This window comes from Chrysemys picta, chromosome 5, assembly GCF_011386835.1.
Source record: "Chrysemys picta bellii isolate R12L10 chromosome 5, ASM1138683v2, whole genome shotgun sequence".
Lineage (NCBI taxonomy): Eukaryota > Metazoa > Chordata > Testudines > Emydidae > Chrysemys > Chrysemys picta.
In genome coordinates this window covers 26,095,255-26,117,765 of record NC_088795.1, presented here as the reverse complement: position 1 = coordinate 26,117,765, position 22,511 = coordinate 26,095,255, and the positions used below count along the sequence as shown (strand labels likewise).

General features: G+C 39.6%; 1 protein-coding gene across 49 annotated transcripts in view; it reads right to left on the bottom strand.

Moving 5' to 3' along the window:
• MAPK10 (mitogen-activated protein kinase 10) overlaps positions 1-22,511 on the bottom strand; it is a 317,031-nt gene that overhangs the window by 216,130 nt on the left and 78,390 nt on the right. For 6 of the 49 annotated variants that reach the window (XM_065597558.1, XM_065597561.1, XM_065597553.1 and 3 more), the window contains exon 3: positions 14,399-14,545. The exons of the other annotated variants lie outside the window; for them this stretch is intronic. The gene's annotated coding sequence lies outside the window, so the exon portion shown is untranslated. The remainder of the gene's footprint in view (positions 1-14,398; positions 14,546-22,511) is intronic. 49 annotated transcript variants of the gene reach the window in all.

Sequence of the window (22,511 nt, the reverse complement as noted above, 5' to 3'; positions counted from 1 at the left end):
GTTAAATATTAACCACAGTCTTAAGGAGTTCCTTACTGCAGTTTGGAGTAAAAAAGTACATCGATCACAGAAACAAAACAAGCTTAAGCACAAGTTACATGCAATCAACTGGTGCTTACATTGGACTGGACATATTTTATCCTTACCAATCCTTCTCCAACACCTCAGTGTACATGGGCAACAAGGATCTGCTCCTCTTTACTATTCCCATTTTCAGTCTCATAACTATAGTATCATCTTTCCTACCCCATAATCACCACTCCACCATCAGCTGGCATTCAGGAAAAAAATTATCTCAGTGGTTTAACATGGCACTACTAAATACATGATATGGGAAGGGTTGTTTATGCCTCAAATTCTGACGAACCCATTACTGGAGATACCATTCTACACTATATGGGTAATGTTTGTCTGTGCCATGGTGGCACCTTATTTGTTACTCGAATGAATGCAAATAAGATGGCTTAAACTTGCGCCTTTTCTACATGAGAAAGCTGCACTGTTATAGATTAATTACACTGATAAAAATTAAATACACTGCATCTGTAATTTTCACTCCATGCATCTAAAGAAGTGGTTTTTTACTCAGAAAAGCTTATGCCCAAATAAATCTGTTAGTCTTTAAAGTGCCACCGAACTCCTTGTTGTTTTTGTGGATACAGACTAACATGGCTACCCCTGATACTGATAAAATTACAACATAAGAGAGTGTCCAGGCTGCTTTGTTTATACGGGTTTAAGATACTTTGTTTGCAAGGCACTGTGTCCACACAATGCAGTGTTGCATCGATATAAACACACTGCACTCTGGGTGGGCATGCCAGAGGCAAAGCATTGTTATCATCCTGGGTGCTCTATGCAATGGATTATGGGATACCTAGCAGCTGCTAGTAGCGTTGTGAGATTTGGGTTCAAACTCCCATGATCCACCCTTAAGGGGCAGATGAGGGGAACTTGTGGATAGCAGGAATAGATGCCATTTTCAGCTGTGGTGTGTTGGGGAGGTGGAGGGGCAAGGATGGAAAGGAAAGGAAAAGAGGGATCATGGGTAGGTGGTTACTCTGGTTGTCCTGCGATGGGGAGTCAAACAGTGGATAATGGGTATAGGAGTGGTTTTGGAGAGCATACTATTGAGAAGAGAGCAGAAAAGGTGCTCAAGCAGAGAAGTAAGGCCACTACGCAGGGACCAACATATCCACCCTCTCCTGTAGCGGTGCATAGCCAGCACCTGGTAGAAAGTTTACAAAATCCCTCCCAATCAGTACTAATTGGACAGAATGTTGTAATATACCAAATGACTCACCAGTTGAAGTTCACTCAGCAGCATTATCAGGCAAGCATTCCGGGGGCTTCTCCGGCTGGGTCTCAAGCATACCAGAGAGGTTCTGGCTGTCTGGGGGACTCTATTCATGGTCAGCATTGCTGCTGATGTTATTTCTGCTGATGTTTCCACCTCATTTTAGCCCAAGGTCAAACTGCTACAAATTGGGACTCTGTGATGGCGCCTCAGGCACAAAACTCTGGCCAGATTATCACATTATGCACGTGAACTCAATGCACTACCAGAGCCCTTCTCATTTTTCCTAGTATTCTGGTAGCTTCTCTGCAGCTCTTTGGCTCTGCTCTGGAACACATCTCTGCTTTCTCCTCTATTTCCTGTAATAGCCACTTGTAAATCTGGTCACTACTGGAGAGATGAGACTGGATATGTTTATATCCCCAAAGGCTAAGGAAGTCCAGAGCCTCCTGAGAGGATGATGCAGAAGTACAGGTCATGGCTGTGGTGATGGACTCAAGATGAGCACACTTGCAACAGTGTCAGTTCACAGCGATGCTCTCTGAGTTGTGCCAGCATCATTTAAACAGAGGGGAAGCATACGGTCCTGCTGATCCTGAAGCAATGGAGTTGTAACCGGGGTCCCAGTGGGGGCCAGCTGAGGTCACTCAATTAGGATGAGCTGCAAAGAATGAGGCAGATAATCCCCAAAGCTGGTGGATAATTCAATACTTAGATTTACCAAGCCAGCATAAAACAGCTTCTTTATTACCTCACCGGTTGCCCGAAAACCAACACAGTTACCTTAAAGCAACCGAGCCTCAGGTCTCCATCCAGGTACCCAAGTCAAATACAATGAAGATTTCTGAAAATCTTATTTCATCATATAAAAGAAAATGTTCTACCAATCCCAAAGGATCGGACACATTACCTCCCAGGGTATTGGATATTCCAGATCTTACCCCAAATACATGCACATAGCCAATTCTTATTAACTAAACTAAAATATATTAAAAAAAATAAGAGAGAGAGAGTATGTTTAAAAAAATCAACATACATACAGATATGAGTTCAATCCATTGAGGATCAGATTCATAGCAGAGATGATGAACTTCATAGTTGCAAAGAGTTCCTTTAGAATTTAGTTCATAGGTTATAGTCCAATGTCCACTATCACTTTCAGGGAGTACCAGCATAACAGGGACCTCAATCTTGTGATTCAAACTTCCCCTGATGAAGCTTAAGCAGATCTCAGATAAACAGGATCAGGACCCAATGGTCTTTTTATACAGTGTTCTAGCATCCACTTGGATCATACAGTCCTGGGTAAACAATAGGCTTTTGATGTAACCATCTGTTTTCTAAACACCACCAATAATTAGTTACACAAATTAACATACGGCAGTTTATCACAAACTTCAAAGAGACATATCGACAATGACATTATTTCACCCAAGATTCATCTAAATGTTAATATTCCCTTTTGATCTCTGTTATGATCAATAGTTATAGTGACAGGAACTGTCTGTTTACATGGCTAACATTCATGAGTACACAATTAGTATTACTTCTAACTTCTAACAACATAAGTTTGCATTTCAAATTTCTAGCCTATTTAGCATGCAATGGCCCTAATTACCATTCACATACCTTTCTAACATATCTTTAAAGGTCCAGCTTTTGGTTAGTTATCCTGCAAGCTGTTTAACCTTTTCTGGCCATGTGTTACACTTTGTATAAGATTTCTTGCAATTATATAACAGTGGTAGCAATAATGATTTGAATGATTATATTTTAATCAGACAACATCACAGGAGTCCACACAGTGCAAACTCACACATGAGCCAATGCATTGTGGGATAGGAGTGGAAGAACTAACTGAAGCAGTGAAGTTATATCAATATGGAGATGTGTCCACACAAACCTTCTACCAGTATAGCTCCTACTGAAATAAAACAACATTGGTTCCAAAGCAGTTTAATTATTCTGGTTTAAAGCATGAGAAACACCAATAAAAGACTATTTTGTGTGTGGGCACAGGACACTTTCTCCTGGAAAAACGTAAGTTATACTTAGATAATTTTCCTATGAAGATAAAGCCTTGGCCAGTCTCTTCCCTTTGGCTTTAGACTGGCTCTTCTTCCGTTTGACTTTGTCTTGTTTTACTGAGACTTTGATTTGCTTTCCACATCCTCTGACTCATGTTTTGCATAAGGGCAATGCATCATTCAGAATTTCTTGACCACAGTGACCCCTCAGACCTACAATAGCCTCCGTGTAGCTCTCATTACAGCCTTGAACTTAGACTATATGAGGCCTGGTTGTATGGAAAGGAAACTCATCTTCTAGGCTTCTGCAAGTTCTGCAGTGAGTCAGATTTATTTAAACCAGCAGTGTGACCTAAATTTTTGCTGGGAGATTCCAATTTGCATCCTAACAAACCATCCAATGAGCCAACATTGTTTTCATCTGTCACAAGTTCCACATGCCTTGAGGCTTTCTGATTTGACAAAGTAACTGCTGACAAGTTGTCTTTTTAATCTGCATGCCAATGGGTGTGACAAGGAAGGGAAACACATCCCTTTATGAAAAAGGGAAGTAAAGGTACTCCAAATCTATAATTTCCTAACAAACAAGGGGAAAGTGACACCTGCTGGATAGAGAGAAATCAGCAGGCCACATTTTAAACAAAGAACAGGATAGGAGGGTGGGGGATTGTTTTAATTAGAACCCTAAATGTTCCATGCATAGGAACATGATCTGGAAACATTAATTGCTACCAGAACTGCATCTCTGGAAGAATATGAAAAACTCAAAGTGAGTTGGGTAGTTTTCTGCCCCTCTCCAGGACAAGAAAGACTAACCACTCATTTATAATAAGGCACCTCTACAATCATCTATCAGAGAACATGAGCATGGGAATCTTGCTATGAGCTGAAATTGAAGGTAGGCAGATTTGCTCATCTAGATTGCACAGTATAGATGTGATTTTTCAAAGATGTGATTTACCCAGATCACTGGCCAATATGTCTGAACTCTGTGTGGAAGATTTTAATTGTGCTCATGTAATCACCAACAGAATTTATTTCAAAAGCCCCAGCTTCTGCTGGAGGGGTTGTAGACAAGTTGATTGCTACACACACATTTTCTGGGAATTCTTCCAAATCCAGACATTTTGGTTACAAACAACAGTTTACAGAAAAACTTTGACATACATTATGTCCTGGGAGAAAGTCCCTCAAACCTTCAAAATACCAAGGAAGAGCTGCAAAGAAAGCCACCACCACACCTTGTCTCCCAAGAAAAATCCAACAGTTAGCCGCATGGCTAAGTAAAATACAAGGAAGATGAAATATAAAGACACCATAGATCAGACAATCCCTAAAGTGATTAGGGGAGCACTAGATGAGAGCCAATGAGCTAGCTGTATCATAGAAGAAACAAAGAAACAACAACAACATGACCTGAAGCTAAATCAACACTGTATGGTATTAACTAGAAAAATCCATCTTTCAGTTATATACTAAATAAAAAACATCTACATGTAAACCCTCATGTCCCTATCTACATATATAAAACATAGTCCAATACTGATGGAACTCCATGTTTAAAAAAATATTTGAACTACTTGGAAAATTACTATGGCTGAACACGACACACCTACCACCAAACAGTGATTTTCCACTTCTAAAAACACAGTATGTGTAAACATCCCAATAAAAACTCAAAAACAGTTCGTAGGAAAGAAACAAACAAACAAAAAGACTCCTTTTCAGTGTTGTCAGGTTGCCAGACGTGCATGGAGGAGACAACCAACCATGTAAGACAGAATCTTATTTCAAAGCTTGCTATCTTGATAAAAAAATCTAATTTGAGACTCAGTAAACTGCACAGCTGCATTCTTTAAGGTCTATTGAAATATGGTGAATGATTTGTGATAGTTCTACATTTCTGTCTGACATTTATAATGTCATTCAACAAGCTAATTTTATTAGGATGTAGAATAAATGTGCATTCGCTGTACTTCCATAGATGATCTGAAACTCTTATTACCCCCTTAGGCTTTTCAGAAGAAGGAGAGATTAATTGGTCCATGTCTTGATGTATAAAAGTTGGAATGGTTAAATCTTGCCCTTGTATATTCTCCTTAGGATGTAGCAATGCCAGGGTATTAAAACTAGAGATACGTGTTCTGGTTTGCCTGTTTATAGCTTGTGGTATATAGTTCATAAAAGCTTCCACCGTCTCAGGTTCACTTGGAATTTCATATTTGCAGCAAAACGCCAAGTGAATCCCAAGTAAATAAGCCACACTGCACTGGAAATACCTGGGACCTGCCACAGTAGGATAAGGGTAACCTAGCTGAGCTCCTCTGCCCACCACCATGCCCTTTGGACTTAGCACAGTGTCCCATCCCCCGACTCTGGGGAACCCCAGGGGGCAGGAAACCTCCATCTCCCAGCATCAGAGTGGGAGTGAAGAGACACAGTCAGGCCATGTGCATCCCCAATTCTCTCTCCTTGCGCCCAGCACATGGTCCCAGAGGCCAATTCCCTTATCTGACATAACCACCTTCTCGTAGCAGCACTTGCTGCAGTTAGTCCTGAAGCTCAAGTGATAAGCTGTGGTGTTTAAGATTCAGGGTTCAAACCCTGCTGATGAAGCATGATGAGGAGGTTGTTACAGTTGCCCAAAATGGCATTTGTTTTTATCAGTTTTCCTTTAAAAAAAAAACTAGGAAATTGCATACAAAAAACTATGTTGAAAGAAAGTTACTTAGGTTGCAAAGCCAAAGTTAGGAAACATCAGATTGTCAGGGTGTTACTTTGTGCATATGCATTATGATAGAGTCTTTAATTACATGATCACATACTTTTTTCCACCCCACAGAACCCATGCCTCATTTAGCAAGCAAGAATGGGCACAAAGGGTCTAAATTAACGTGGCATATGCTAAAATAAATCTGGCATTTCTTAACTTTTCCTGACTTTGCAACCTAAATAACTTTCTTTTAATGTAAGGATTCGGGGAAAGGGGTAGAGAGAGAGAGGAAAATATGTGTGGTGCATGCATGTGTATAAATTCACCTTGTACAAGTACTGCAGTGCAATCTCTATTGTAAGTTGCTCTTTCACAGAAATAGATTTTTTTTTACATAAAACTGCGCTCAAAACCTAAACAATATATAACTTGTTAGCCTACAAGTCGAAGCATGAAGAGGCATACAAATGTTTAGCATATCTGGCATATAAATACCTTGCAACACCAGCTACAACAGTGCTATGTGATTACCTGTTCTCACTTTCTGGTGATGCTGTAAATAAGAAGCAGGCATCATTATCTCCCGTAAGTGTAAACAAATGTATTTGTCTCAGCGACTGGCTAAACAAGCAATAGGATTGGACTTGTATGAGGTGAATTGAAAAATACCATTTATTTTCTTTTTTTTACAGTGCAAATGTGTAATAAAAATAATAAGTGAGCACGCTTTGTATCCTGTGTTGTAATTGAAATCAATCTATTTCAAAATGTAGAAAAGCATCCAAAAATATTTATAATAAATTAAAATTGGTATTCTAGTATTATTTAACAGCGTGATTAAAACTGTGATTAATAGAGACTTGTTTTTTTAATCTAGTGAATTTGTTTTGCGTTAATCACCTCTATTAATGGCAATTAATTGATTGCCCTAAAAGGTACTCATCTTGAGTAAGGCAAGTGCATATCCACTTAACTGTGTGCACTGAACCAGAACATATTGGTCATGAATTCTAGATGTGGACATTCTGACTCTTTATCCCCTCCTCTAGATACAAGTTTTGATATTTTGGCTGGTTATCTAATCAATACTTGTTTTCTTTAAAAAAAATTACGGCTGTCAAGCTACTAAAAATATTAATTTTTTTATCACATGATTAATCACAATTATGATTAATCACACTGTTAAACAATAGAATTCCATTTATTTATATATTTGTGGATGTTTTCTACATTTTCAAATATATTTATTTCAATTACAACACAGAATACAAAGTGTACAGTGCTCAGTTTATATTTATTTTTTTACAAATATTTGCACTGAAAAAATAAGAAATAGTATTTTTCAATTCCCCCCATTGCAAGTATTGTAGTGCAATCTCTTTATCGTAAAAGTTGAATTTACAAATGTAGAATTACATTAAAAATACCTGCATTCAAAAATAAAACAATGTCAATCTTAAAATCTAAAAGTCCACTCAGTTCTACTTCTTGTTCAGCCAGTCGCTCAGATTAACAGGTTTGTTTACATTTGCAGGAGAGAATACTGCCTGCTTCTTGTTTACAATGTCACCTGAAAGTGAGAACAGGTGCTCACATGGCACTGTTGTAGCTGGTGTCACAAGATATTTATGTGCCAAATGCCCTAAAAATTCATATGTCCTTCATGCTTCAACCACCATTCCAGAGGATGTGTCCATGCTGATGACAGGTTTTCCTCGATAACAATCCAAAGGAGAGCGGACCGATGCATGTTCATTTTCATTATCTGAGTCAGATGCCAGCAGCAGAAGGTTGATTTTTTTTTTTAGTGGTTTGGGTTCTGTAGTTTCCACATCAGAGTATTGTTCTTTTAAGACTTCTGAAAGCATGCTCCACACCTAGCCCCTCTCAGATTTTGAAAGGCACTTCAGATTCTTAAACCTTGGGTCGAGTGCTGTAGCTATCTTTAGAAATCTCACATTGGTACGGTCTTTGCATTTTGTCAAATCTGCTGTGAAAGTGTTCTTAAAACAAACATGTGCTGGGTCATCATCCGAGACTGCTATAACATGAAATATATGGCAGAATGCAGGTAAAATAGAGCAGGAGACATACAATTCTCCCCTCAACGAGTTCAGTCACAAATTTAATTAATGTGTTATTTTTTTAACAAGCATCATCAGCATGGAAGCATGTCCTCTTGAATGGTGGCTGAAGCATGACGGGCCTATGAATGTTTAGCATATCTGGCACGTAAATACCTTGCAATGCCAGCTACAAAAATGCCATGCGAACACCTGTTCTCACTTTCAGGAGACATTGTAAATAATAAGCAGGCAGCATTATGTCCCGTAAATATAAACAAACTTGTTTTCTTCACAACTGGCTGAACAAGAAATAGGACTGAGTGGACTTGTAGGCTAAAGTTTTACATTGTTTTGGTTCTGAGTGCAGTTATGTAACAAAAAAAATCTACATTTGTAAATTGCACTTTCACGATAGAGATTGCACTACAGTACTTGTATGAGGTGAATTAAAAAAACTATTTCTTTTATCATTTCTAGAGTGCAAATATTTGTAATCAAAAATAATATAAAGTGAGCACTGTACACTTTGTATTGTGTGTTGTAACTGAAATCAATATATTTGAAAATGTAGAAAAACATCCAAAATATTTAATAAATGTCACTGGGTATTCAATTGCTTAACAGTGAGATTAATACTTTAATTATGATGAATTTTTTTAATTGTGATTAATTTTTTCAGTTAATCGCATGAGTTAACTGCAATTAATTGACAGCCCTAAAAAACAACAACACTTCCTGTTGGCTTTTTTCTTACATCTTTACTCAACATTAAACTGTATTTTATTTTGCAAGTGCTGCACTGATGTCTAATTGGACTATTTGCAAAGTACAGTGCAGTCTCAACATAAGTAAGGATGGCCAAACCAAGCTCTTTGTGACAGCTAGATAAAAAGCAAAAATAAAACAAACCTGCCTGATCTGAGACTTAGTTTATGACTGTGTCACTAACTTTGCCTTTTTGCTAATGCAATGCACATGTTCTGTGTGTGATGGAAAGTTGCTGGCTTTCACTTATATGCCCAAGTGACTTGATAAAGTATGCAAGTTGCTGATCAATGAGCATGGCATATTGACTTTTGCATTAGTGACTTTCATGCACACTACATAAATAGTGTGATGACATTTGTAAAAATATCAGCAAGCAATACCAAGGGAGAGCTTAGCTTTGAAATTGCTATTAGTTTGCAGATACAGCGAAATGCTCACTCCCCCCCCCCCCCACCGAGATTTGGGCCTTTAACACTTCAGGTGGCTTTCACTTCCCTGTGTCATTATTTATGGTGGCTTGCTTTCTTTTTTTCTTTTTTAATTCCTCATTGTATGATTTAATGCTTTTTCTCCTAGGGAAGGATTCCTTTCCTGCTGTGGAATGTTTTTCATAGAGGCAGCTTCAATTATTTACTCCATATATCCTGCTGCCGTGCAGTTTAGAACATATTTCTTAAGGTAGTCGGCAATGTATGTTTCCTGTGCATGTAAACAGAAAGGCAGAGGGTTGGGCTTCAATTTATTTATTTTAAGGCATTTGTGATTTGTATCCCTTTGCTTAATGCCAGAAAGGCAAATGCCTCTCTCAATTAACATGCAGCTGTTTTTGACTGTCATCTTTTACCTCTATACGTCCTTCTCATGGACACATGAAGCCTGAAGCACAGGGAAGTGTAACATGCATGGGGTCCTCAGAGAAATTTAAGGCCCAATCCTGCAAGATGCTAAGCATCCCCAGCTCCCACTAGCTCTAGTGAGAATCAAGGACATTCTGCATCTCTGAGGATTAGGTTGCCTGGAGAGAGAACGTAAAAGACCTGACAGTGGATCTGAAAAACAGCAAGCCTGAGCATAAAGGCTTTGTTCTGAGGAAAATAAGTCTTCCTCCTGTGAAGCACTCAGCACCTTGAATATCTAAGATGTTGTGGCCACTCAGCAACTCAGAATCTAGCCCAATGTGGTGCTAAATTACAGCTGAGGTGAGGGAAGAAATCCTCAACCTCAATGTGTGCCTCAGGAGCTTCTAACCCAGGCAGTTTCTGAAGAGTATGTGCACGAAGTAGCAGATGCAGCCTAATGTCCCTCCAATATAAGAACATGGATTTTTCTTTGCTTACACACCCATAAACCATGTCCCCAGTGTACCCTCTTTCCTTATCTCCCTATTACAATGCAGAGAGCAACCCTGGAGACCTCCTCCATGGCACAAAGTGGACTGCACATTACAGTTGGCTGTACACCCCACTTGTGCAGTGAAACACCATAGCGCTAGTGTATCTGGCATTATATAGGCATACAGCCCATTCAGAATGTGACGCTATAATTAGGGAGACAGGAAAGTAGGAGATATCAAATAAAACAAAGTATTGCAAATAAACTGAGGTACCAGGCTTATTCCCAGTCCCTCAGTGGCTCAAAACCATGTGCTTTAGTATGATACTGTACGTTATGGTACTTCAGCTACACGATATTACTTTTTTATAACTATTTTTAAAGTCATTACTATGCAGAGTCACAAAAAAAAGTAAAGACTCCTTGTAAGTATGTATATTTTGGCAGTGTTCTCCAACTGTTGCAGAATTTGATATGATATATGGAGATATACCTATCTCATAGAAATGGAAGGGACCCTGAATGGTCATCAAGTCCAGCCCCCTGCCTTCACTAGCAGGACCAAGTACTGATTTTTGCCCCAGATCCCTAAGTGGCCCCCTCAAGGATTGAACTCACAACCCTGGGTTTAGCAGGTTAATGCTCAAACCACTGAGCTATCTCTCCCCCTCTAAGAGTTCCGACTGCTGTGTTCTAGAACTCTGCCACTGACTCCATGTGTCACCTTGGAGCAACTCATTTACTCTCTATGCTCTTTGCCCATCTGTAAAATGAGCATACTACTACTTACCTATCTCCCTGGGGTGCTATGTGGCTTATTGATGCTTGTAAAGCGCTTTGAGATGCTTGGATGAAAGGATTATTATTTTAATTCAAACCTAATGGCAAACTGTTAGAGGCATAGCAGGAAAGTGAACTCTGAATTGTGAATTACCCATGTAACTCACTAGCAGTGAACACAATTCTTACACATATCCTACAACTCCATATGATGGTAACATCCCACTCACTTTGAAGTGGTAAATCAAATATGGGGTCTGATCTTGCAGCCCTACTTCTCATGAGGAAGGATGGAGCCCCTAGTTTCCAAGTGGTGATGTGAGTGCAATATCAACAAAGTTGATATATGATGATGATGATACTTGTGTGCTGCATTTTTAGCTATATACTAATTTAAGAATTTTACATCACTTTACCACATGCATGAAGCCTCCAATATGATAGCTTATAACACAAAATGAAGTTTACTACTGCTCTAGCATGACGTACACAAACAGTGCAGCTTTTTGTTCCATTAAACATGACTTTTTTTTTTAATAAAAAGGAAGTGTACTTTAAAAGGGGCTTCTAGTACTTCTACAAAATAATCTACTTTTGAGGAGGTTACAGACATGACAATGAAGGAATTAAGCAAAAACAGGCAAATATCCTGAGGTAACAAATGTGCCAGAAGACATATCTCCTCAAATCCTGATGTTTCCTACTGTAAATAGGCTTACAGAACATAAGTTCTGCCACTTATACAATATACATAAATGCAAATAAAACAGACTCATCTTCAAACAAAACCCCTCCCCAATCCTTTTGAAGCTTCTCTGAAGAGGCAAATCACCATAAAATCTGCTTAAATGAGGCCCCGGCTTATAAATCCTTCTAAAATAGGATAATTATCTGAGGCCGAAACAAGATCTCTTTAAAAAAATCACATCTGTAGCAAAGTGCCTATCCCACTTGCTATACAAAATTCCCTTCATTTTGAGATGGTACTAAGGCTCCCAGGGGCAGGGGAAATTGCACCAAAGCAAACACTTCATGCTTAGAACAAAACAAAAATAAAAAACAAAAACCAACACCACCTTCTCCTGATCTACAGGAACAGATGCATAAATAGATGTTCCCCAGTACGAACCAACAATAAACATCTGCAAACAGGATTCCAGTGTAGCTGAGGGAGAGATTCATTCTCTACAGTGTTTCAGTAGTGCTAGAACCTGTGCTAGATTTCAAAGGCTAAAAAGCATGGCTTAAAAAGAAACAAAGATGTCCGGATCCATTATGCGAAAAGAAAGTTGGATGCAAAATTTTCTCAGGGCTTGTGGGATTCCCACAAATTATCACATTAACAGCGGCCTGGCCAAGAGGGGCGGGGGAGAAGGTGCACAGTTTTTCTGAGGTGGGGACTGGGCAAAGTCCGGGGGAACCCACACACCTTCTGTAAGGTCTATTTATCCTGTGCTCAGCATTCAAAACCACAGAAGCCTCCTCTTGCTATTGAGGAGCCCACAAAGGGGTAATGCAGTACTGCAAAGGGACCCCGCAATCAGTGAGCCTTAAATCTTTTTTTATTTTCCTGCAAGATACCATTTTACACTGCCACATTTCCAGGGAGGTGCCAGTGGGTCACCTCTGTGTACCATTGAAGCTGTAGCACTGACAGTTGTCCTGGGATGGAGGAAGCACATAGGCAGCCTCCCCATTCTCCTCCCTCTTCCTACCCTTTTGTACCCTAAGCAATAGCGTATCACAGCCCAGTCCCCGCCCTTGGGAGAGTTCAGGGGCTGCCTTTTGTGTTAGTATCCAGGGGATGCATAAAGCCAATAAACAGAGGTAGGAATTAAGCCAATGACCCTGACCCTGCCACACGGGCTATGAAATAGACTCATGGGAATGACCACAAGAATAAATGCAGCAGCTGCAGTGGTTCCAGAATGAATCCAGGGCCAGTACAAATAAGGCTGTGTGGCATCAAGCCTGACATGTACCAGTGAATGTATGACACATCGGGCTCCGGTGACAGACAGTTGCTAACAAACTCCCATTTATTCCAGTGGGAGCAGGATGGGCCCCAAATGTTTTTCTTCTTTTGTAGGCAATAAAACTTTGCTGCAACCTATGGGCCCATTTCCACTCCAATAGGAGTTTTAGCTTTGACTTCAATGGAAGCCAGAATGAGACCACTTTTTTTTTTTTTTGGCAGCTGTTCCTTGTCTTATCACCTCCTGTGACATTTCAGTGTAAGTTAATTCAGCAAGCCACTTCTTTCCGCAGAGAGCTCCTCCTCACTTTCTCTCTTTCTAATCATGTTCTCCTTACACTAATTCTCTTCTGTTATGGATGATTTCTCCAGGAAGCAAAGATCTAGCTGATTTAGAATTAACTGAACAGGTTTGCTTCATTGTTTACTTTTTTACCTTCATTCTCCAGCCTTGATTCAATCTGTATATTGAATGGCAGTTTTAAATACTGATAAATAATTCTGCCTGCTCAGTAGGTAGACTTTTCCAAGGTCTCATGCTCCAATGTTCCTCCTGCTAAACAATCTCAATAGCAAGGGCTTAATACTATATTAGCAAAAATTTTATTTTCTCTTATGTGAGCACCCTTTAAAAGCACCGAGCCTCCTTTGCCCCAGGCACTATTGCACAGATAATAGAGGGTTCCTCTAACTCAGGGTTGTATCAGACCTGGCAACAAGACATATCAAGACTCAAGTATTTAATTAAAAAATATTGGTTTAACTATATGGAGGTCTCTTTCAGAAACCGGTACTACTGGTGGCATGGTACTATCTACAGAATGAAGACAACCTGATCACAGCCCAGGACAAACAAACATGGTCTGTGCCACAGTCCCTCCTTTTTGCTCTTCACTTTCTCCTCTCCTCTTCTTTAACATTAGAGATTGCTCTTCTACCTCTGTCCTCTAACCTTTCTTCTTCTCTTCTCCATCACCTCCCTTCATCTCTCTCCACTGCTGCCCTATGAAAATGTTCTCCTTTAAATCCAGTGCCAGGGGCATGTGCTTTGAGGAGGGAGGATGGTCTTGTGGATAAGGCACTGGAAAGGTCTAATTACAATTCTTGGCTCTGCCACAGACTTCCTGTGCAACCTTAAAGAAATTCCTTAATTTCTGTGCCTCAGTTCCACATTTGCAAGGTGCGGATAATCATCTTTCCTTACCTGACACAGTTAGGAGGATAAATGCATAAATATGTTCAAGGTGCTCAGAGATTGCACTGATGCGGGGCTGGCCATTTAAGCAGATAGAGCATCTCAGTGTCAGTTGATAAGATAAGGATACCAAAAATTTGTTTCCTCTCCTCACTTTCTACTCACTGACATCGCTTCCCGCCATAACAGCTATATGAACAAAATACACTTGCCCACATTGATAAACTATAGGTCCAGCCATTCACCCTCTTATAGAAAACTCTGCAGGTGGGGAAGCCTCAGCTAGAAAGCCCTCAAGGTTCTCCTCACAGCTTCATAAATAAGTAGGGAGCAGGTTACGGCCTCATGGAAAAGGGACAGCTGAGTTCTGGATACCTCCAGTATTCTAAGATCTACAAGGAAAGCAGAGGGACAATCACATGGATGCAAGTACACTTTACACTAGTGGAAGGATATCCTCACATATTCATTGTACTACAGTCTCCTGAGAAGGCCTAGGGCTACTAGTTGTCTCTTTTGTCCCAACAGTCCTCCTTGGGAGCCAACAAGCATGAAGGGAGAGTTAGTGCAGCTGCTAGCAGCATTAACTTCCACTTTTCTACAGTCGTAAGGGGAGTACATCATAAGCCAACTGCCGCCAGGCTTCTGCTTCTCCCTGAACCACCTCCTCTTTCCCAGGGAGTTCTGACCAAGCAGAGTCAACATGAAGGCACTTCTCCAGTGTTCCAAGGAAAAAAGGAGCATGCACCAGCGTTTCAGCGCCTCCCCATCCAAACTCACACCTGTTCTGACTCCACTTTTTATCCCTTCCACATCTTTATGGCACATGCCTTTATTTTCATTCAATTACATTAATTTAAGACTGAGTGGAAAAATGGTGAATCGATTGCTGAAAGAGAGAGACAGTCTTACACAGGATAGTTGGCATGTGCGCTATTGAAAAAGGTCATTATTAGGTGACACCTTATCTGAGCAACGAGGCTCAGAGCGGTAAAAGATATATTCAGTAGATTCCTACAGAGAGACGAATAACTTAACCTTATTTTTTTCTCCTTCTTTTGAAATACTTTAAAAATATGAAAGTGTAAAGGAGGCAATGTCCAGCTATTTCTGTGTGTGCTCATTACACATTGCAAAGCTCATGTCCCTCCACCTCCAGTAATCATCAGTAGCTGGAATTGTAAGGATGGGGATTTAATAGAGGAGGAGAAGGAAGAGTTTTACCTGGATTACTGATGGCAAGTGACATTAAATTGTACTTTTTCATCAATGGAGTTATTTGTGATGTATTTTAAGTTATTTCAAGGGTGCCTAGAGCAGATATACAGATTATTTTTTCTAGCATTTCTAGGTATTTCAGTGAATATATCCCATACAGATGAGAATACATGTATTCAGTTAATTTATTTCAAATCTGATATAGTGTGAGAAACCTGAATGTGCAATAAAACCATGGCTTCTTTTTACTTAGCAAGCAAGCAAGCCAATCCAATGAAAATAAACAATCTTAATGCTCCATTATGGTAGAAAATTAAGCCACGCAATTTTTGTTTTACACGGAATAATAATATTTATTGCATGTAATATACAGAAGTCACCATTACAATGTTGATATTTGCCATTCAAAAGCAATTCAGTATAGAAACCACAAATGCAGGGATTACCGGTGGTACTGAGGCAACACTAACCGCTTTCCAACGGCAAATATCGTCACTTCATGGCAGTCTCTACTCTTTTACTAATTAGGCAGTTTCACTTTGGGCCGCACCCAAACAATAGAATGTGTTTGCATCATATATTACAATGAAAATATTTAATTTTTATATATGAGTTTACCATTAACTCATTCAATTATAAAAACAAAATTATTAAAATTGAGCTTTGACAACTTATTGCACTTCTGATCCAAATGATCCTTTTTATTGCAAAAATTCTTTTTAATGTAAATGGAAAGAAATCGCTCTAACATACTGCCTATCACTGATGATAGGATAACAACTTGAGTGTGTTTACACTATTATTTATTATTCATGTATGGTAATAGAGGGGAGAAAATTATATTAATGCACCTGCAGGAAGTCTAGGAAGAGATACTATTCACTGTGAATGTAAATGCAATTGCCATTTTATATGTGGTAGTAATATATTAATGACACCTATTATAAACATTATGAGATTTAGGTGTGGTCAATAGCATAAAATTCTCCATATCCCAATAAGACTAATATTATTGATGTAATGTTTCCATATTAATCCAACATAATAGTGCAATAAAGTAAATGCTATTTTTTTAAGATTAATTCTACTTTCATCTTTGTACATTTAGAATACAGAATGCCACTCAGTCACTTTGTTATCTTCCTGTGTGCTAGTCCATTGAAGGAGTGGTTCTCTATCTTTTCCATTCCACAACTCTATGTTACAACACCAAGAAGGTTTGGGGTTCCTCTCTATGAAGAAAGGAAGGGATGCCATGTCCCCTGTACCTATTCCCATATACCCACAGGTTGAGAATCCATGTATTAGAGTAATAATAGTGCTTCAAATTTTGAAAGTGGATAACAAAAGTAATTTGAAACTGTTAGAGTGTTAAATGCAGATGCATCACATATCAAAAGGGAGAAATTAAGATAATTCTAAAGAAGATATTGGTACAGTCCCCTTCATTTTTTCCTTTTTCTTTTCCCCTTCCACCCATCTACTCAATGAATAAAATTAAATACCGATCTTTACTTTGAAAGCCTGCATCTAAAGCCTTATTTTGCAAGAATCATTGAACCATAGAATATCAGCATTGGAAGGGACCTCAGGAGGCCATCTAGTCCAACCTCCTGCTCAAAGCACGACCAATCCCCAACTAAATCATCCCAGCCAGAGCTTTGTCAAGCCAGCCTTAAAAACCTCTAAGGAAGGAGAGTCCACCACCTCCCTAGGTAACTGATTCCACTGCTTCACTACCCTCCTAGTGAAAAAGTTGTACCTAATACCCAACCTAAACCTCCCCCACTGCAAGTTGAGACCATTACTCCTTGTTCTGTCATCTGGTACCACTGAGAACAGTCAGATCCATCCTCTTTGGAACCCCCTTTCAGATAGTTGAAAGCAGCTATCAAATCCCCCCTCACTCTTTTTTTCTGCAGACTAAATAATCCCAGTTCCCTCAGCCTCTCCTCATAAATCATGTGCTCCAGCCCCCTAATCATTTTTGTTGCCCTCTGCTGGACTCTTTCCAATTTTTCCACATCCTTCTTGTAGTGTTGAGCCCAAAACTGGACACAGTACTCCAGATGGGGCCTCCCCAGTGATGAATAGAGGGGAATGATCACGTCCCTCGATCTGCTGGCAATGCTCCTACTTATACAGCCCAAAATGCCGTTAGCCTTCTTGGCAACAAGGGCACACTGTTGACTCATATCCAGCTTCTCATCCACTGTAAACCTTCGGTCCTTTTCTGCAGAATTGCTAGCTACTCGATCCCTAGTCTGTAGCAGTCCATGGGATTCTTCCCTCCTAAGTGCAGGACTCTGCACTTGTCCTTGTTGAACCTCATCAGATTTCTTTTGGCCCAATCCTCTAATTTGTCCTTGAATTTGTCTAGTATCCCCCGACCCTTGGGGCACTCCGCTTGATATCAGCTGCCAACTAGACATGGAGCCATTGATCACTACCCATTGAGCCCAGCAATCTAGCCAGCTTTCTATCCACCTTATAGTCCATTCATCCAGCCCATACTTCCTTAACTTGCTGGCAAGAATACTGTGGGAGACCGTACCAAAAGCTTTGCTAAAGTCAAGAAATAAACACGTCCACTACTTTCCCCTCATCCACAGAGCCAGTTATCTCGTCATAGAAGGCAATTAGTTTAGTCAAGCATGAATTGCCCTTGGTGAATCCATGCTGACTGTTCCTGATCACTTTCCTCTCCTCTAAGTGCTGCAAAATTGATTCCTTGAGGACCTGCTCCATGATTTTTCCAGGGACTGAGGTGAGGCTGACTGGCCTGTAGTTCCCCGGATCCTCCTCCTTCCCTTTTTAAAAGATGGGCACTACATTAGCCTTTTTCCAGACATCCGGGACCTCCCCCCATCGCCATGAGTTTTCAAAAATAATGGCCAATTGCTCTGCAATCACATCCTGGGGAACAATGATGGACTGTACTATGCAATAATTTTAGAGATAATGTTCCTGGGTGAGAAGCCTAGAGGGCAGTGAAGGTAGCTTCACCTTCACCATAGCATTTGCAACGCCTCATACAGTGGAACTATTCCAGGTGGTAGGAAGATTTGTTCATCTGCGCTGAGGTTTTCCTCACTCTGGGGAATTTTCAGGTTATTTTGTTGATAAAATTGCTTGGATCAGGATTAATTTTACAAACATCTTTGTGCCCACACCTTGTGCCACACTGGGCAACAGGGAACCAATCATGAGGGTCTGACCCAAGATATTTTGGAAAGGAGGATGCCTCATGATAGTTCAAAAGCTGAGTGCTACTGGTTTCTTAGAATTTCCATTTGGCATCACTTTTGGCATACATTTTTAAATGAATAACCATTTGACATTTTCAAGGGCAGATTCAAAAAGCAATTCATCATTTGAGGGTGAAACTAAAAATTAATTTTGAGAGGAAGGGAATGGAAAAGGGGGAGATGACATGGGACACAGATGGTGTCCCGGGGAGGAAAAATAGCCTTGTTAAGGCACAGGATTGCAAGACAGAAAATTTGGTTCCCAGGTCTAGCACTTCCTCTGTGAAGAAAGCCCATTTAAAATCAATCTGCTCACATACTTGTTTTATACTTACCTGTAATGAAAGGGATGTGTGTAAAACACTTTGAGAGTTTCTATTAGAAAGTACCTGATAAATGCCAAGTATAATTACTGCTTTATTATAAAGATTTCAGTGTCACTTGGGCTGGGATATTTGATTTTTCTATTTTGTAATCTGGGTAAAATCTTGGTTTTTTTGCATAATACTTATGCTATTTTATATATGGTTGTGAAGTTTTCGAATACACTCTTAATGAGTTTAGTAGTATCTTCACTCATATCTAAAGACTTAAAAAAAAATAATGGGACAGATCTTCAGCTGGAGCAGTCAACATATCTTAATTGAAGACTATCAAGCCACTCCGATTTACGACAGCTCAGAATCTGGCCCAGCGTGTGCATTATACTGAACTTTTAACAATATATAGTGATCTTAATCATTCCAAAGCAATTAATGGAATAGCTATCTTACAGGCAGAATCATTTGTCATTTTCATTAATGTAGCAGTTATAGAATCGCACTTGATACATATGCATTCTAGAATCTGAGAGATTGATTCAGATGCGAACTTGTGCAATGATTTAGACTAAAAAAACAATTCTCTTATTCCTATTATTAATATTACTATTTTCCCTTAGGTACTGAAGGCTGGGAGCAGCAGATTAAGGGCTCAATGTTGTTTTGCCACTGATCTCAGTAACAGCATGATGAGGCCCTTAAGATGGGGTGCTGTGAAAGCAGCCACAGTGAGAAAGTCATTGGCATGTACAGTACATAGCAAGAACACAATCAGGAGACAGACTTCTCCCTTCCAAAAGTTATTTGAGGAGGAAAATAAAAAGTCAGTAAGCCCACCATGCCTGCTCTTTTCCTTTCCTTTTCTTTTTTCTTTTTTTTTTATTGAGGGGGGAAAGAGGGGCAAGAGGAGCAGGAGGAGATTACAAAAACATAGAGGGTAGCAGTGTCCTAACAGTTTTCAAAGGAACAGAGGAAGAACTGCTATGTTTCTGGCAGCAGTCAAATTGTCAGTCATCTGAGTATCTTCAGGTTATTTATTAAATGTTCTTTCCTTTGAGAGAGAGAGGCAGACACATGAAGGGCTTGGCAGCATGTGAACCATAGAACTGGGCACAAAGACTTTCAATAACATCAGCAAGTTCTTTTTAGTACACAACATATCTCAAAATATCATGGACAAGTGCCCGTTTGGAGGTTATTATTCCATCTTTGCGGTTTGGTTAGAGCTTTTCTAAAGTTTCCTTAACTTTGAAAGCATTTACAACAATGACATGGGGTCCAGGCCACGACTTTGGAACAGCCAGAAAACAGAAACTGCCACAGAGAACATTTCCCAGGTCAGACTGGGAAACGACTGTGGAGTTTGATCAGGAATGTGTGAATACTCCTATAGGGTACACCTGAAGAGCTTACCCAATGTTACTCAATTTTTATTGTGATTTTCACACTATTGAGTGTTTTTTTCGTACAATTTCAGCTCCTGAAGTCATCTGATTATGAGAGAATCTTGGCTTTTTTTTTTTTTTAAACAAACAAGTTCTGAGCCCTCACAGTTACAGACAAAAGCTAGAAAACATGATCCAAAAGTATCTTAAAGGCCCAGAAACCCAAAGGCAAATAAACACAATTTTAAAAAAAGAAATCTCATGCTGTTTAAGCCAGTCTCATGGGGGGGATGGGGAAGTTTAACCCAATCTTTTAAAAAAAAAATACTTGGGGTTGACAATACTGTTTTACAATTGACAAGAGGCCTTTGCTACAGATAAGTTTGAAAGCCAGAAAGAATATTTTACCTGGGTCACTGCAACATGGGGCACATTGAAGGTAGTAACATTCAGGTAAAAGTATGAGAAAAGCAAGAAAAATCCCAGAAACTTCATAACTAAAAATACCACAAAAGTGATATATATTGGCTTTGTCAGCACATATATGGATTCTTGAGCATCTGCACAAGACATTAAAACAGCAATATTAAACTGAAATTAAGGGCCAGATCCTCAGCTGGTATTCCACAGAACTAAATGGAATATGTTAATTTACATCAGCTGAGGCTCTGATCTTACATTTTAAAAGCATGGTGTGCTCATTTGTTTGCATAGGATGGCAGGAGTGACATGAATTCATAGTCACTAAAGAAACTTTTGAAATCTATTCTATTCCCCAAGGGTAAGAAAGGCCAAAGCCAAGTGAATACATCTATGTCTATGTTGTTCCCAGGTGCACAAAAGGAAAATCAGTGCACTGCGCTACAGGTTTGTTAGATTAAGAAGAATTCATTGCATTTAAATTTTTCTTATCAATGGCTATATAGATTATTGTCACTACAATAGCCACAAAAGCTTGAGGCTGTATTTGTATGGCATGAAAGCTATTTCTCTTAACACAACTTGGTAAAGTATAATCAAGTTAATTTTAAATACAACTGTAAATCAAGCATTCATAATGCCATAAAAATATCTATCCCTGAACTGATGACTAAAATCTAACTTGAAATTAATGCAGATATTATAATTTGCAATTAAATTGTGGAGCTCTAGTTCAGGAAAAGCTCAGAGAGGAATTAATTTTCCAGTTTCAACAACAGTAGCAGAACTAAATGTGTGTGTACTTTTTCTTTTTTGTTGCTTGAGCTTTCTATGTTTGGGGAGTAAGTATTTAGATTATCCCAAAATATAAAGTCAACCAGTGGATGTGAACTCTTCTCTGCAGTAAATCCTATGTAGACTATTGGGGAAGGGATTGAAAATGAAGGCATGAGTCAGTAGAAGTGCTCTGTTTAACCTACATTAGAACATTTTGCTTAGGACAGTAAATGAACTTGAAGGGTAAAATTCTCCTACCAATGACTATTTCTTTTCAGAGACTCTTACATATTCAATTACATTTTCAGGAACCTATTTGCATTTTTATTTATCTCAAGAAAGGGGGATAGTTATAAGTATGGCTAGTAAATCAACTTCAATGCAACTTGAGCACACAGGGATAGGGAAATTCCGAAATACAGGATTATGGATTATTGTGTCTACTGGTTTTGATGGGCCATCTTTTGTGCTTGGTCAAGGGAGTAAGAAGGTGCCTTACACACCCTTACTCCCTTGAAAGAGCTACTCATATTGTGAGTAGCAGCACAAAGAAAAATCAATGCCCATGAGGACGTTACTTCCCCCCACGCCCTCATTAAAGTGGGTTGGGTGTGGGAAGGGAGGGTGATGAGAGACTTAGTTCCACACACATGCCCCACCCTGTTCCAGCCAGCACACCAATGGGAGTAGCTGTGCCAGGTGTAGGGCTAGCACTGATTACATTCCACCTGGAGCAAGGGGGAACCAGGTCGCGATTCTCAGCATCACAATCTGGTTCGAGTTCTGCTCTTGACGCAATGCACTGCCTGTCAGGATGCCACTAGCTTCCATTAAATTTTCATGCAGGCTACAATCTTGCAACCTAATCCATGCAGGTGGAATCTGATTGCAGGACTAATGGCAGAGTTCGGATCATAGGCTACCCTTGATCTTGACATTGCGATAAATGAGAATTCTGCACATGAAGGAAGTAGAATCTGTCCCTTCGTT